Below are 19071 nucleotides of genomic sequence, written 5' to 3' on the forward strand. Positions count from 1 at the left end.
GAAACAGCCCGCATATGGAAGAAAAGCAGGCATCACCAGAAAAGGGAGTAAACGAAATGGAGGCAAACAACCTGCCAGAGAAAGATTTCAGAGAAATGGTCATAAGGTGGCTGAAAAGAATGGAAGACAAATTCGAAAATATGAGTAAGAACCAAGAGGAAATGAAGAAGAACCAAGAAGAAATGAAAAATGACATCGCTGCTGTAAGAACTCAATAGAAAGCATCAAGAGTAGACTAGAAGAAGCAAGGATGGCATGAGTGAGCTAGAAGACACATTAGGAAAAAATACCCAAGTAGAGCAGCTTCTAGAAAAAAAAATTAAAAAGCAAGAGGAGAGCCTAAGGGAATTTTGGGACAACATGAAACAAAACAACATCCACATAATAGGGGTTTCAGAAGAAAAGGAAACTGAGCAAGGAATAGAAAACCTGTTTGAAGAAATAATGACAGAAAACTTCCCTGATATAGGGAAGAAAAAATGCACACAAATCCAAGAAGCTCACAGAATCCCAAGCAAAATGAACCCCAAAAGACCGACGCCAAGGCACATTATAATTAAATTGAAAAACACCAACGACAAAGTAAGAATCTTAAAAGCGACAAGAGAGAGAAAGAAAGTTACCTACAAAGGAACCCCCATCAGACTAGCAACGGATTTCTCAACACAAATTCATCAGGCCAGAAGGGAATGGAATAAAATATACAAAGTCATGCAAAGGAAGGGTCTGAATCCAAGAATACTGTACCCAGCAAGGCTATCAATCAAAATTGAAGGTGAAATCAGGAGCTTCACAGACAAAAACGGACTAAGGGAATTTATTACCACCAAACCAGCAATGCAAGAAATTCTAAAGTGTCTGCTGGGTGAAAGTAGTCTTGAGAGAGAAGTTCATAGCTCTACAAGCCTACTGCAGAAAATAAGAAATAATGGTAATAAATTATCTAACCCTACAACTCAGAGTTAGAAAGAGAGCAACAAAAAAAGCCCAGTGTAAGCAGAAGGAAGGAAATAATAAAGATCAGAGTGGAGATAAACGACATAGAGACCAAAAAAAAAAAAAAACAATTAAAAAAATCAACAAAACCAATAGCTGGTTCTTTGAAAGGATAAACAAGATTGATGAACCTCTAGCCAGGCTCACCAAGAAGCAAAGAGACAAGACCCAAATAAATGAAATCAGAAATGAAAGAGGTAAAATAACAACAGACCCCACTGAAATACAAAGGATTGTTAAAAAATATATGAACAACTCTATTCCAACAAACTGGACAACCTGGAGGAAATGGACATATTCCTAGAAAAATATAACCTTCCAAAACTCAATCAGGAAGAATCTAAACATCTCAATAGGCCAAAAACTATGGAATAAATTGAAGCAGTCATTAAAAAGCTTGCAGCAAATAAGAGCCCACGACAGATGGCTTCACAGCGGAGTTTTACCAAACATTCAAGGAAGAACTAAAATCTATCCTCTTCAGACAATTCCAAAAAATTCAAGAGGAAGGAACACTTCCAAGCTCCTTCTATGAAGCCAGCATCACCCTAATACCAAAACCAGAAAAAGACAACACAGTGAAAGAGAATTACAGACCAATATACCTCATGAACACAGATGCCAAAATCCTCAACAAAATTCTAGCAAATCGGATCCAGCAGTACATCAGAAAGATCATACACCATGACCAAGTAGGATTTAAGCCAGGAATGCAAGGATGGTACAATATCCATAAATCAATCAATGTGATACATCACATAAACAAATTGAGAGGTAAAAATCACATACTCATACCAATTGATGCAGAAAAAGCATTTGACAAAATCCAACACCCTTTCTTGATAAAAACTCTCAACAAGGTGGGAATAGAAGGATCATACCTCAGCATAATAAAAGCTATATGTGATAAACCCACAGCTAACATCATACTCAATGGGCAAAAACTAAAACCATTTCCCCTAAGAACAGGAACAAGTCAGGGATGGCCACTCTCACCACTCCTGTTCAACATAGTACTGGAAGTATTTGCCATTGCAATTAGACAAGAAGAAGAAATAAAAGGCATCCAAATTGGAAAAGAAGAAGTAAAGCTCTTGTTATTTGCAGATGACATGATATTGTACATAAAAAAACCCGAAAGACTCCATCAAAAAAACTAATAGATTTAATAAATGAATTCGGCAATGTAGCAGGATACAAAATTAATGCCAAGAAATCTATGGCTTTTCTATACACCAATAGTGAACTTACAGAAAGAGAAACTAAAAAAGAAATCCCATTTACCATCACACCAAAAAAATTAAGATACCTAGGAATAAACTTAACTAAGGAGGTAAAAGACCTATATGCCGAAAACTACAGGACACTGAAAAAAGAGATAGAGGAAGACGTAAACAGATGGAAAAACCATGTTCATGGATTGGGAGAATCAACATCATTAAAATGTCCATACTACCCAAAGCAATCTATAGATTCAATGTACTCCCCATTAAAATACCAATGGCATATTTCACAGACCTAGAAAGAACTCTCCAAAAATTCATCTGGAATAAAAAAGACCCCGAACAGCCACAGCAATCCTGAGAATGAAGAACAAAGTAGGTGGGATCCCAATACCATATTTCAAGCTGTATTACAAAGCCACTGTTCTCAAAACAGCCTGGTACTGGCACAAGAACATACATATAGATCAATGGAATAGAATAGAGAACCCAGAAATTGACCCAAATCACTACGCTCAATTAATATTTGACAAAGGTGGCATGAGCATACAATTGAGTCAAGGCAGTCTCTTCAATAAATGGTGCTGGGAAAATTGGACAGATATATGCAAAAAAATGAAACTAGACCACCAACTTACACCATACACAAAAATAAACTCAAGATGGTCAAGGACTTAAACATACGAGGAGAAACCATAAAAATACTAGTGGAATCCACAGGCAGAAAAATCTCTGACATATGCTGAAGCCATTTCTTCACCAATACTTCTTCTAGGGCAATGGAAACTAAAGACAAAATTAACAAATGGGACAACATCAAAATAAAAAGCTTTTGCACAGCAAAGGAAACCAAGAAAGCCCACTGCATGGGAGAACATATTTGCCAATGATATCAACGATAAGGGTTTAATCTCCAACTTCTACAGGGAACTAATGCAGCCTAACCAAAAGAAGATAAACAACCCAATCAAAAAATGGGCAACTGATCTAAATAGACACTTTTTGAAAGAAGATGGAAGGAAGGCCAAGAGACATATGAAAACCTGCTCAAAATCACTAATCATCAGAGAGATGCAAATCAAAACAACAATGAGGTACCATCTCACACCTATCAGAATCCCTGTAATCAACAAGTCAACAAATGACAAGTGCTGGCGAGGATGTGGAGAAAAAGGAACCCTCGTGCACTGCTGGTGGGATTGCAGACTGGTGCAGCCACTGTGGAGAACAGTATGGAGTTTCCTCAAAAAACTAAAAATGGAACTCCCATTTGACCCAGTGATCCCACTTCTAGGAATATATCCCAAGAAACTAGAAACACGAATCAGAAAGGATATATGCACCCCTATGTTCATAGTAGCACAATTCACCACATGTAAGATTTGGAAACAGCCTAAGTGTCCATCACTAGATGAGTGGATTAAGAAACTGTGGTACATCTACACAATGGAATACTATGCTGCGGTAAAAAAAAAAAAAAAAAAAAAAGGAGTTCTTACCATTTGCAACAGCATGGATGGAACTGGAGAGCATTATGTTAAGTGAAATAAGCCAGGCAGAGAAAGATAAATATCACATGATCTCACTCATTTGTGGAATATAATGAACAACATAAATTGATGAACAAAAATAGATCCAGAGACAGAGAAACATCAATCAGAACATCAAACCTCAGGGAATGTAGGGGAGGGTGGGGGTAAGGGGGAGAGATCGACCAAAGGACTTATATGCATGCATGTAATCCTAATCAATGGGCACAGACACCAGGGCAGTGGGGGCATCAATGGGAGGTGGAGGGTAATGGGGGAATAAGGACACATATGTAATACTTTAATCAATAAAGAAATTTAAAAAAAAAGATCAATATGAATGATTTTTTACTTTTCCCTCAGGTTCCAATATGACTTGCAGGACACTATTTAAAAAATATTATATTTTACCAAATACTCCAGAAACCACAGGTTTTCGTGTTCTATAGGATTAATGTACTTTGAACACCTGCCCATTACCTGGTAATCTTTCAGTGGACAAACAAATTTGTGACAGGTAACTAGTGAGGTCTCTCTGTCCCTGCCCAGCGCCCACAGAATGAAAGAGTACTCTTTCACGGATGATATGAAAACAAAAGTCAAGACCATATTTGAGTACCTATTGTTTTCTCCAGTGCTTGTGGAACTCCTTAGTCCAAACAATAGGGTCTCCTGAAGAAGCCATGTGGAATCTGGCTGGATTAATTTATTCATGCCTGAAATAACATAGAAGAACTGTGAACAATTGCAGATTAAAGGAGATTTTCACAGAGGGCTTTGAAATTGCAACAGGTGGAAGCTGAGACCCTCAAAATGCATTACCATAGGCAAAAGAGAGTATGAAGAGAGTTACACTTAGCCCTTAGTAGTAGCAAAGTAGAGTGAGTGGGAATTCCTTTACCATTTGACATATCTCTGAATTTGCAGCCTTGAAAAGGGTGAGAGAAGGTAGGAATGTCAGTGGCAAGGTTCACAAGCCACTGACTGCTCAAAAGGAGCTCTTAAGTATGATGACTTATCTTAGAAAAGCCCTGCAGCTTCTAGTCAAACTTACAGTACAGTTGAAGGGCAGTCAATGGACTTTTTTTTCTCAGTTGGGGAGCTTTTCTGAGGTCTCACGACTGCAACTCTTTCATTGGTTAGTGAATGTACATGAAGGGAGATCCAGTTGACTACTAGCTGTCAGCAAAGCTGGTGCTAAGAGGTAAATTATCTTCTACACAAAACTGCCTTATAAGTACCCTTGCAATGTTTGTAGATGGCTTCCTATGTGGGGTTATTTAGGGGCATCAAAAATCATGTCCCACTTCTCTCTGCTCCACTCTACCCAATTATCTCTTGCCAAGGCTTGACCTTATCTCCAATAATCTTCTAATAAAATGAAAATTCTACAAGAAGGATTTTTATATTAATCCATCAACTGCAATCAATTATATAAACTATTTTTCACCATAGAAAGTGGGTGGGAGAAAATACAAAGTGAGATACATTTTACTTGGTAAAAGAGGGGAAATATAGGAACCTTGAGGGGGCAATCTTAGTTGGTAAAACATAGTAAAATGATCTGAAAAGCCATATTTTATCATAAGAGTTTACAGGGAATTATATAAAAGGGAAGAGAGGACAATTAAATAGAAGGCAGGCAATCAACTTAACAGTCTAAGCAAATTTGCTTCAAGCTAGTACTTTCAACAATCTCTACATCATTTTATTTATTATATTTCATGGACAAGAGTTAGGCAAGATATCAAAAAATAGGTTTCGGTTTAGGGGTCACTTCATCAATTTCTTCTAGAACAGCCATATACACTAAAGCCATTCTGTTTTACTTGCATTTTGTTTCATCTCCCAAGACAGGCCACATGGGAGAAAGCTGATAGAAAGTGGGTGTATGGGGAAAGAGTACTGCTCAGAGACATAAGCTTCTAGTCTTGACCTTATCACTAATGAGTGGTGTTACCTTGAGAATGTCTGTTATAGCACTAGGCCTCAGTCTTTCATCTGAAAAATAAAGTTGTACTAAGTTATTCCTCAGATTCCTTTGAGTTCTAATAGTCTAAGTCTAGTAGAAAGTTTGAACTGGTATTTAAGCTCACTGCTATGTAAAATGTGGAAAAGATATGAAGAAATACTACCTTTCCTTTCCAATGCTTTATCAACTCAGGTCTGATGAAGAGTTCTCACACCACAAAAATAACTGCCTAGTCTCTATATCCAATCCAAGACCCACAGTCTCAGATGCCCTTTCCTGATTGATACAGATTTGTTCCTGTCATGTTCCCATCAAAACATTCCTTAGGGCCAATGTATCTACTTTTAAGTTCAAAACCACTGCTATTTAATAAATAGGTTTAAGCTAATGCATTAGTGACAGAGAAGTGGAAGATTTTATCCAGGATCTTCAAAGAGAGTGTGCAGGCCTTTTCTCAGCAGCCTTATTTTAAAAATTAATGGAAACCAATTGCAGACCCAAGCAAAAAGGAGGACATTAGGGGAGATGTTTTAAATAGGTTGGATTCCTCATATCATACATTGAACCCTGCTCAGCAGCCTACACATGGACAAGTTCAGTCAGAGCATACTTGTTGAGTACCTGGGGCAAAACGCTGTTTTCATTGATGATCCCAAAGTTGACATAGATAATTATTCAATGGGACTTTTTATAATGTTTCAATCTCTTTTGATGTTTAGGTCTTTGCAAACAAGGTAACTAAGGACTAAAGAAAGTAAGGAATTCATCCTGAGTTACATAGCTAGTTAATGGCAGAATGTACTAGAGTCTAAGTTTTAATTCAAAAGCCTGTGTTCCTTTATCCACATCACACTTCCTTCCAACTACACATTCTATAATATGCATGTGGATATTTCTCTTCCCCACCTATAGTTACACCATTTGAATGGAAGCCTTACTTATGTTACTAAGTGTATGGAAACCAGTGGTTTTTACTATGTGCAGAAAAAAATCAACACCTATATGTGCCTCTTTCCTATCTCTCCTTACATACAGAAACAGAGACACACAGACATCAATTTCCACTGGCATGCAAGACTGGGAGAAAATAACCAAAACAGGACAAATGTTATTTTTCCTTTTCAACCCCTTTCCTGCTGCTACAATTTTCTAAATTATCAATATAGGAAAAATAAATGAAGTGATGAGATGAGCAATGTCTTGTTGTAAACCAAATCACTATGTTGGATGTTGCTGGAGATTAAAACAAACAGACAAACAAACAGCATGCTCTGTCTCCTAAAAACCTGTAGACTAGCATCAGTGACACAACATACAAAGCAAGAGGGAAATGAGTAAAATCATTCGCTAAATTGAATAAGTCAAATGCTAAGCTTTATAGAAAACTGCCATATATTTAGGATACAAACCTTAACGAGGTTGGGACATTCCATATGTCATTTCTAAAGATAGTGATTTCTTTAGTTCATAAAATTCATACTTCCCTTTCTCATGTATTCAGCTGAAAGCCTTATGCATTTAAGCTGCAAGCTTGACCAAGAATAATGCTCCCATAACCTTCCAAAACTCAATCAGGAAGAATCTAAACAGCTCAACATGCCAGTAACTATGGAAGAAATTGAAGCAGTCATCAAAGAGCTTCCGGCAAACAAAAGCCTGGGGCCAGACGGCTTCACAGGAGAGTTTTACCAAACATTCAAGGAAGAACTAAAACCTATCCTCCTCAGACTATTCCAAAAAATTCAAGAGGAAGGCACACTTCCAAGCTCCTTCTATGAAGCCAGCATCACCCTAATACCAAAACCAGATAAAGACAACACAATGAAGGAGAATTACAGGCCAATATCCCTCATGAATGTAGATGCCAAAATCCTCAACAAAATTCTAGCAAATAGGATCCAGCAGTACATCAGAAAGATCATACACCATGACCAAGTAGGGTTTATCCCAGGAATGCAAGGATGGTTCAATATCCGCAAATCAATAAATGTGATACATCACATAAACAAATTGAGAGATAAAAATCACATAGTCATATCAATTGATGCAGAAAAAGCATTTGACAAAATCCAACACCCTTTCTTGATAAAAACTCTCAACAAGGTGGGAATAGAAGGATCATACCTCAACATAATAAAAGCTATATATGATAAACCCACAGCTAACATCATATTCAATGGGCAAAAACTAAAACCATTTCCCCTAAGAACAGGAACAAGACAGAAATGCCCACTCTCACCACTCCTGTTTGACATAGTACTGGAAGTATTAGCCACTGCAATTAGACAAGAAGAAGAAATAAAAGGCATCCAAATTGGAAAAGAAGAAGTAAAGCTGTCGTTATTTGCAGATGACATAATATTGTACATAAAAAACCCGAAAGACTCCATCAAAAAACTAACAGACTTAATAAATGAATTCGGCAATGTAGCAGGATACAAAATTAACACCAAGAAATCTATGGCATTTCTATACACCAACAGTGAACTTACAGAAAGAGAGACTAAAAAAGCAATCCCATTTTCCATCACACCAAAAAAATTAAGATACTTAGGAATAAACCTAACCAAGGAGGTAAAAGACCTATATGCGGAAAACTACAGGACACTGAAAAAAGAGATAGAGGAAGATGTAAACAGATGGAAGAACATACCATGTTCATGGATTGGTAGAATCAACATCATTAAAATGTCCATACTACCCAAAGCAATCTATAGATTCAATGCACTCCCCATTAAAATACCAACGGCGTATTTCACAGACCTAGAAAGAACTCTCCAAAAATTCATCTGGAATAAAAAAAGACCCCGAATAGCCACAGCAATCCTGAGAAAGAAGAATAAAGTAGGAGGGATCTCAATACCATATTTCAAGCTGTATTACAAAGCCACTGTCCTCAAAACAGCCTGGTACTGGCACAAGAACATACATATAGATCAATGGAACAGAATAGAGAATCCAGATATCGACCCAAACCAATATGCGCATTTAATATTTGACAAAGGAGGCATGAGCATACAATGGAGTCAAGACAGTCTCTTTAATAAATGGTGTTGGGAAAATTGGACAGATACATGCAAAAAAATGAAACTAGATCACCAACTTACACCATACACAAAAATAAACTCAAAATGGGTACAGGACTTAAATATAAGACGGGAAACCATAAAAATACTGGAGGAATCCACAGGCAGCAAAATCTCAGACATATGCCAAAAGAACTTTTTCACTGATACTGCCCCTAGGGCAATGGAAGCCAAAGAGAAAATAAACAAATGGGACTACATCAAAATAAAAAGCTTTTGCACAGCAAAAGAAACCATCAACAAAACAACAAGAAACCCCACTGTATGGGAGAACATATTTGCAAATGTTATCACTGATAAAGGTTTAATCTCTAACATCTACAGGCAGCTTATACAACTTAATAAAAGGAAGATAAATGATCCAATAAAAAAATGGGCAACAGACCTAAATAGAATCTTTTCAAAAGAAGACAGAAGGAGGGCCAAGAGACACATGAAAACATGCTCAAAGTCACTAATTATCCGAGAGATGCAAATCAAAACAACAATGGGATACCATCTCACACCTGTCAGAATGGCTATCATCAACAAATCAACAAACGACAAGTGTTGGCGAGGATGCGGAGAAAAAGGAACCCTCATGCACTGCTGGTGGGAATGCAGACTGGTGCAGCCACTGTGGAGAACAGTATGGAGTTTCCTCAAAAAACTGAAAATGGAACTCCCATTTGACCCAGTAATCCCACTCCTGGGAATATATCCTAAGAAACTAGAAACACCAATCAGAAAGGATATATGCACCCCTATGTTCATAGCAGCACAATTTACCATAGCTAAGATTTGGAAACAGCCTAAGTGCCTGTCAGCAGATGACTGGATCAGAAAACTATGGTACATCTACACAATGGAATACTATGCTGCCATAAAAAAGAAGGAATTACTACCATTTGTAGGCACCTGGATGGAATTAGAGAACATTATGCTAAGTGAAATAAGCCAGTCAATGAAAGAAAAATGCCACATGATCTCACTCATTTGGGGATAATTAAAAACATTGTAAACTGATGAACAAAAATATAGATACAAAGGCAGTAAAGCATCAAACAGACTGTCAAATTACAGCGGGAAGGTTAGGGAGAGGTGGGGGAAATAAGAGATCAACTGAAGGACTTATATGCATGTATATAAGAGTAACCAACGGATGCAAAACATTGGGGGGTGAGGCATGTATGGGAGTGGGGTGGGGGGGGCAATGGTAAGATATGTACACATATAATACCTTAATAAAAAAATAATAAAAAAAAGAATAATGCTCCCATATACTAGTACTGAAGGAAATCTGGCAGGTGCAACTTAATTTTCCAAGTGTGATGTCAGTCCAATTACAGATAGCATTTTGCAAATTGTATAGAGGAGCTCTGACCAAAGGAATGCAAAGTACCTATGAGGCATTAGTATGGTGATCCATTCCCTTGAAGGAGAGATGCCCTCAATCATATGACTAGAGAAACTGAAAAATGAGGAGGCTTACTGCCTTGTTCAGGTTTATATCACTAGCCAGTCGCAGAGAAGCATAACTTGAAGCTCAAGCCTGTGACTGTGCCTACTAAAAGTATGATTTCAAAAAGAGTTAAGAAATGGATGTCATAAGGCCCTTCCTCTATTTCCTCTTGGGCAAGGAAGCATAGACGTGGGGTGGGAAGATTGCAGAGAGCAGGAGGATGTGGGAATAACCAACATTATCAGGGGATAAACTATGCTAAAACCTTGTTCCTGTGTTTGCTTTAATTTTAACCCAGATTTCTGTAGCTGTTTGGGTTAGCTAAACTTAAGTATGAGAGTTAAATTGCAGTTAATTATCTTTGTAATGTAGCCATGGATTGCACTCTGAACCTGGGGTGGGAATTCCATATCTCAAGTTCTTGGTCTTAAGGAAAAATGACTCATAAATATAAATATAGCTCTACATGCTTATGTTTGGTGTGTAACATTGTGTATGTGAAGAATATCATAATTTTCCCTCCAATTCTGATACTATATAGCCAATATAGAGTGCAGTAGGAGGCCAGTTGACAAGTATACATAAAAATCAATTTATTTCCCCAGACCTATTTAGGAGAATTTCTTTGTATACTTTCCTTGTGTTGATTTTAACTTAAATCTAAATCATATATTCTGTTCTAGTCTGTGATAAAGCCTTACATATGGAATTCAAAACCTTTGCTCTAATCTTAGCATAACATAGATTAAGTTAGGTATAAAAAGCTTTTTTTTCCCAAATGTCTAATGTGATATCCTTTTTGCAACACATCAATTTAGTGTGGTCATGGCAACTCTCTGTTTAAGGCAAAATATGTTAAGTTATCAACACATACTTCTTCTAAATCCCTACTTTATAGTCAGATTTAATATGTTCTACTTTCTCCTCTCCAAGTAAATAAGCTCCATGTGGGCTAGGGCTATACCTTATATAACTCATATTATTACCAATTCTGCACTGAAAAAAATAGTAAACATACTATAAATACTGGTTAAAGATAATTAAAATGTTTCATTTATTCTTTCTATGATTCCCCTTTTTATCCACTTTATTCCGTGTTTTATGTGTTTTATCACCATTTTATTTTCTAAGTCACCCACCCTAAATCTAGTAAAAATAAAACCTATTTTTAAATAATTGTATATTGATTCTCTCTGTTATAAACTCTCCTGGTTCTCAAATGGAAAAGGACAAAGTAGTGAAATATGGCTTTATCATATAGAGACAGCATGGCATGATGGAAAGATCTTTGGCAACCAACAGAACTGAGTTTGAAAGTCAACTAAGGCAGTTAGTTATGCAACTTTGTGAAAGTTAAGTTCCTTAACATTTGTCTCCTCATCTATCCTCTATAAAATAGGGGGAATTAAATAGAATTATTGTCAAAATATAAGAGATCTTGCTAAATGTGCACAATAAATAGGAATCATTATTATCTTTGAATAAAGAAACTCAAAATTAAAGTTATAGCCAGTATTAGATATGTATCTAAAATATTTCTAACTATTTCTCAAATATAACACCACAATAAAAAGATGGGGAAAATATTACCTCTCTATCCACTATATTAAAGTAACACACATATTGGAGATCCCACAGCATCTGGGGAGGAGTCAGCATGATTAACCATCATGCCCATATTCTCCAGATACTGGTTTAACTGAGGTTTTTACTCTGATTATATATGTTTGGCCCAAGTTCCAGTAAGAGAGTAACTTACAACCCAGGGTAATAAAAAGTAATGTATTTTCCCTATTGGACCATGTTAAAGGGATTTTCAAATTTACTGATTCCAAGAGGTCAGGCAGCTTTAAATTTCATGAGTAATTCCCCAGGAAAGAATTAGACACACAGATGACATTTTTCAATGTTTAATTATTACAACTTTAACTTAGAACCAAAATGGTTATTAACAGGTATTTCTATGTCAAATATGACCCAGGTCATAGTGTTTGAATTCTGAGAAATAGCACTGTTATCTTTGCAGATTGCAAAATGTCTTGGTGCTTTGCTTAATCAAATTTCATGGTCCAAAACTGAGGGAAGTTTACTGTATCCTCTGTGACCAAAAGGATCTTTCATCAAGTGGCCAGAGCAAAGCTGAGTAGCCCAAAATCTAATGGATGTTCTCCACTCTGGATAACTCGGGCCCAAATCTTTTTTCCCTGTTTAATCTGGATTGGTTATTAACTCTAGTCACTTCACAGCTTGTCATATTCAAACTGTGCTTCAGTGAGGTAGCTTTATTATATGCACTGATAAGAAATTAAACACTTTTCTTCTAAGTTATGATAAGCTTTTGGAGGTTATAGACTTTCAGAGGGAAAGGCATTACTTTACCAGATGCTTTGATATGGACTGTGCCTGCTCTTGATAAAAACCAAATATTTCCATTATTAGTTGTTCTTCTTCTGAGAGACTAATGCTAGTTCAAGTGATTGGAATTTTTTATATCAAATTAGTTTTATGAAGTATTAGAAATCAGTAACACCTAGTTTTAACTCTCACATTCTTAGGAAAAAAGACAAGCCTGTTAGTACTTCCATAATTAAAAGATATTAAGATGAAGGGGAAACAATTTTTAAACAATAATTTAAAACAACAAAACAACAAAATAATCAGATCCTGATCAAAATGGACTGAAGAAGATAAAAGGAGGGTGCTATTATTATTATTAAAATATGGAAAGAGCCAAATAATTTTATTTAATTTTAGAATATTAAATAATGGAAATATTTGGTATAAAAATTAATAATAGCCAAGAAAACATAGATTTAAAAACCACCTTTGCAAGTCCCCAAGCCAAAAATACTATTTCTAAACCTACAAATTTAAACTATCCAGGTAAGTTGAGTAAAACAGTAACAGAATAGCACTGTGTCTACTGAAAAAAGTTTCTTTATTGGACATTGATTATACTCTTCCTCTATCTGCATTAACTGAATTACTTGGAAAATCATTAAGTTATCTCTGTGAGAGGCATATGTGAACATAATTTCATATCTTAGAGCAATTCTAATAGAATTATTTATAAAATATATCCAGCTTTTGTTGAATCATTTTGCTTAAAGATAACACCAGTGTTTAGTTTTAGACTCTTTACAAGTATGTCTAGTACACATCCTTGATTCTTAGATATGCAAAATATATATCAAGTTGGTAAATGTTCATTAGTCTCAAAAACTTCACTTTTCCTCAAAGAAGAGAGAAAGAGCTCTTCAACTTTTTATAGTTAATTTAGGATACACATTGTTTCTATAATTTAAAGCCACTGTTTTGCTACTTTATTTGCCTCTAATCAGAGCAGCTTTATTATATCTGTTGATGTGACATTAATCATAAAACACAAGAAAACATTTCCTTTTGCACTTTTGGAACTAAATGGCTTTTAAAAAAACACATCTGATAAATAATAAATCTTCTACATGTCATTCATTTTTGAGCACACCATTTGGTCTGACACTTCAACATAGAGTAGCCACTGGAAATATCAGGGTGCGGGAGCACTTTGTAAAGTAGGTAATTGTCTAACCACTATTCTGTACACCTGAAACTAGTACAAAATATTATTGAAAGTAAAAAATAAATTTGTCTTAAAATGTAAAAATCAAAAAAGGGTATCCACACAGGATAACACATTTTTAGTTTTAAAGAAGCAATTCATAGGTTAATTTGTGTCATTTAAAAAATATTAAGCCTGGCTGGTGTGGCTCAGTGGTGGAGCATCAACCTATGAATCAGGAGGCATGGTTTGATTCCCAGTCAAGGCATATGCCTGGGTTGTGGTCTCGATCCCTGTAGGAGGTGTGCAGGAGGCAGCACATCAATGATTCTCTCTCATCATTGATGTTTCTATCTCTCCCTCTCCCTTCCTCTCTGAAGTCAATAAAAAATATATTTTAAAAATATTAAATACTCCAAACATTAAATAAGCATCATTACAGTTACCCTATAAATAACTTGTAAAAATTGTTTTATCATATAAAAGTAAATAATCAGCATGTAAAAAATATCTGGTAACACGTTTATTAACTTATTAGAAATAGCCAAATCTGATCTACTAAGTAAAGCAGAAAAGAATTTTAGCTAAGTAATTGTAATTATAACAATATTAAAGCCTTTTTTCTGTTGCTGAGAATGTGGAGAAAACTCTGCCATTGTCTTCCATAAATAGTGTGAGATTGACTAAAAGTGTTTTGGAAGAAAAAAATATATTGTCAAGAAGTAAGGAAGGAGATGAGGGGCTTTAGACTTAGTAGCAGACATTTGCATATATTTTCAATGCTTAGGGAGATAGTAATTAGGCTGTTGGAAATACAACTGAGCTTGAATGGGCAGCTTTAGCTCATGCTCTGGGCACAACTCAGGCTTCTATGTGACCTATATACTGATTATGGCCAATAGTGTAAACTTTGATTTCCTCACTAGATTATTAGAGTCAGTGAAGTTTCTGGCCCATACTCAAATCTCCAGAGTCTATACAGACTTTATTTTGGTTAATATCCTGCACTTTTGATTATTTATCAGGAACTCTGTCTGCATGTTGATATATTACTAATGCTAATGCAGTCATTGCTGAAAATGAAAGTGACATGTGTGAAGCACATCCCCGACTCCTAATTGCCTTCCAGTGACTATACCAAGAGAACTCACTTTAATTTTCTAATTGCATATACCACCCTGTCATATAAACAGTGACAATAGTCAAGCCACTAACTGTGGCATCCTCTTCAGTATTCACATACCACAAATTAGTATAATATTATGCTTCCACACACTTTATCTTAAGTCTCATATCCATGTTTTTGTTAGGCACATACCCTGTAATCTTGAATGCCTTCTGAAGTCTGAAATCTCCTATACCTCAGGACTTCTTGAATACGATCTCTTGTCTTATAGCTTGATCAAACTGTTGCCCTGCCACTCAATATAGCACCTAAGTATGCAGTATATGGCCAGGTCCATATTACTGTTGTATCACAGCATTTCGTGTTTATCAATTTGCATTTGGGGATTTTTTTTTGTTAATGTGGGCACAATAGGGAAAATTATCTCCTATTCTTGCAATGAAACATTGGTAAAAAAAAAACAAACAAACCCAAATCAAGGTTTGCTACATTATCAGGGCCCTTGGGAACAGCCTTAAGTGTGCCACTGTTATTTAAAGGCTCTTGAGTGATTTCAATATTACATCTTTTAACATTTCCCAATGAATAATGCATTTCTCTCTTAATCCTCAAGCATTGTTAGGCAATCAGAGTGGAAGAATTACTGGATGAGGCATCAAGAGACCTAGGCTCTAGCCTTTTCTCTGCCACAGATTCACAGAAGTACTTGTCCCCGTCACTATAACTCTCTGAGCCTTAGGTTTTCCAGCTGTAAAATGAAAGTTGTCAATCTATGTTACTTCCCAAAGCATAAAAGGGTCTAACACTCTTTTTTTGCCATCACTTCTGTAAATGATAGGATTTGAATCTTTTCCTGATCATTTTCCATTCTCTAGCTTGGGGTCTGGAGACTGATTCTTGACACCTATGGCACACAGGAACATTTTGGGGAAACCACTTTAACGGGTAAGGGAAACAGGACTATCTGTGGTATCTCCTCACAGGAATAGGTAGTGGTCAGAAGAAGAAGTCAAATTCCTTTTCTGGTTCAGTGCATCTGATTGGTGCCAAAAGTGTCTATGACAGTAAGGCAAAAAGCATTTCAGTAACCTAGTACAAAGGGTGATAATTGAGTTCATTCTAATGGTCTCTAAGTGGAAATTCAGTGAGGTTTTTGGAGAGGTCAATGTCCTACTTTGTGTTTATTCACTTTTACAATAATCAGAACCATATTGCACTGGCCCCAGCAGAATAAATACACTACATGATTCCTGTCTCACAGAAATATTACTGCACATATTTAGCAAAATACAGCAGTGTGTGAGTTCATAAGTGCAGAGAACATGTTCTATAATTTTTAAAAATACTCTCCTCTGACAGAAACTTATTGGAGGATGGCTTTTATATAATCTAAATAATATTTGCTAGTGTGGTTGTGGAATCTTTCCCTGGGCTTCAAAACTTGAATCCTATCTCTAAGATTGATGCCTTTGCCACCATATTTGAGATTTACAGTAGCTTCAGAAAAGAAATGCTCCTTGCTGAATGACCCAAAACTCTTTAACAAATAGTAGATCTGCTAATTGAATAAAATTATAATATTTTCCCCCTGGAAAGATTAGAGCAGTAAGAAATGAAGTTCTTGCACAATACTGTTGACAGCAGAGAAAGAGCCAGGAAAGTCATTTGCGATTTAATGCTTGATCATGTTGCACCATGGAAATCCATCTTTTCCTTTCTTATAATCTCTGAATGCAGTTCTTAGAAGTTACATGCCATTGATAGCCTCATCTTTGGTTTAAAATTAGAAGATACCTTCCTTAATATTTTCTCTTTGAGCACAAAAGAGAAACAACATGCAAGTCAGGAAACAATTTCACTTACATTTTTAAAAAATAAGCTAAGTCTATTATAAGTTTCTAAAATGTAAATTTAATCCAATATCAGTTTACATGTTGTTGTTTTTAGTGTACTGATTATCCTGATATAGCTTATCTATGAGAAATAAAACAACTGTGCCTGCTGTTTTTCTTATTTCCCCTCTCTCTAATTATAAATATTTTATTCTTCTGGATTGTTTTCTTTGAAGGCAGAATCTGTACAGCTAACATTGATTACAATTCACTTTTACCATAAAAATATGTAACTTATACAAGCTGACAGGAATATGCATTCATTTTGGTAAAGGTCCTGAGGCATTACAGGTATCTTATTTTTAATCAGAGCTTATTTTGAAAATAACAAAACATAAATTTAACCATTTTAATCACCCAGCAAATATAAATATTATCTTTAAAGAATTATAGAAAAGAGTACATTAAAAGCATCCTGCATATTTGTACAAGTAACTCTATTTAATAGAGTTGGTTAAATTACAAATGTTCACAGGGCTCTTTTATATAATATCAATTGAGCAAAACATTATAAAAGACCTTTCCATATCAAACTTACATTTCTATAAGTTTACAGTTACTCCCCTCACCCATCTCAGGCAGCCAACAATATAATTATTTTTGTTTGTACAAATACCAAGGAAATTATATATGGGGATAGTCCAGGTTTATTATATTCACATCACCCTTAGATATAACAGAACCTGATGTAAAGAGAACAGTACTGTATATCAAGTGTGAAAGGCATAGATAAATGCTAATTATGCATTAAAAAACTGGAACCTACCATTTCAGTTTCTTTCTGTTTTCTTCATAGGTCTCTAAAGAATTCATGCCACAGCCACTGCAACAAGGATGCTACTGATCTGTATATCAATTCCGGCTCTCTGTTCCAAGAACAACAAATCCAATCCTGTTTCACTACTAGAAAAAAAAAATAGAGAGAGAGAAGAAAGAACAAAAAAAAGGAAATTAAAGGAAAGAAAGGAAGGAAGGAAGAAAGAGGAAAGAGAAAAAGAAAACAAAATGACAACAACAATGAAAGCCAAAAGAAAAATTAAGACAGAAAAAGGGGGAAAATTAAATTCTCAGCATTACCTAACCACTATCATGTTGGAAAGCATGCTAGTGAAATGTCAGAGTGAAATATGCAAATTACTCTATGCACACTGAACATTTCCGTTTTCCAGGGGGCAGCACCTCTCTCTCTTTCTCTCTCATTAATGATGCAGGGTGCAGGGCTACAGTATGGGCTGTACATTTAGTCTGAAAAGCTTCAGACTTAGCAAAGAACCCCTCACCTCTCATTTCTATTTATAGGGCTAAGTGCATTATCTTCCAATCCTGTGACTACACTAAGCATTGAGTATTTGTACAAACAATAACACACAACCTATTTATTTATGGAGCCCTCTATTTAAGCTAGGTGCCCTCTGGCCCCTGCCATAGTTAGTGGACCATTGTAATCTAAACTGTGATCCTTTTTCACAGCTCCTAAGTTGGTGTGTTTAGGTACCAAAGTGGATATTCCTTATTTAAGGATATCCCTTAGGTAACTCCCAATAAAGAAGTCAAGATGTGGTAGACTTCTACCTGGAGTATTCTTGTATGTATAAAACTCCGAACTCTTGACATTGAAATAAATACCCTGCTTTTAAAGAGGAATTTGGAGAGTCTAAACTCGCCTCCCACTTCCTATTCATCCACTCTGCATTCCCCTCAGAGACCCTGTGAAAAGGAAGTGCAGGTAAGCTCCCATTTCCTCTCAGTGGTCAGGGTGGATTGAGTGAAAAGAATCTGGTTTCCTGTAAACTAGACCCATAGACACAGCCTCTTGAAGATGGTGTTTCAAGGAGCCTCAGAGTCTCAGAACCAACTGCCAAACTGTATTAGGCATATAACACCCCACCACCACTACCACCAGCAGCACTGCTAGAAGATGAACAGAAGGAAGCTGAAGCAATCCTCAAGACTTGAGTAGTATTTCTAGATCAGAGCAAGATAATTGTTCAAATAGACCATGTGAGAAAGAAGTATGTTAGTGCAGGTCCAGACTCATGCCAGGGCATACCTGTGGGGTATATTATAGAGAGAACCTGTAAGTCTTTCTGCCTCAAAATACTTCCTTGACTAATACATGAAACATCAGTCATTTGCAGGTAAGTATTCCCTTCTTCCTGAAGTCTTGATTTTCAAATCCTGATGCTCCTAGAAATATATTTATTTGAAAACATTGGTGTGAATGAATTTATTAGAATTGGGAAGATGGGTGTAGATGGTGAGAGC

The sequence above is a fragment of the Plecotus auritus genome, assembly GCF_963455305.1.
Source record: "Plecotus auritus genome assembly, chromosome: X".
Classification (NCBI taxonomy): domain Eukaryota; kingdom Metazoa; phylum Chordata; class Mammalia; order Chiroptera; family Vespertilionidae; genus Plecotus; species Plecotus auritus.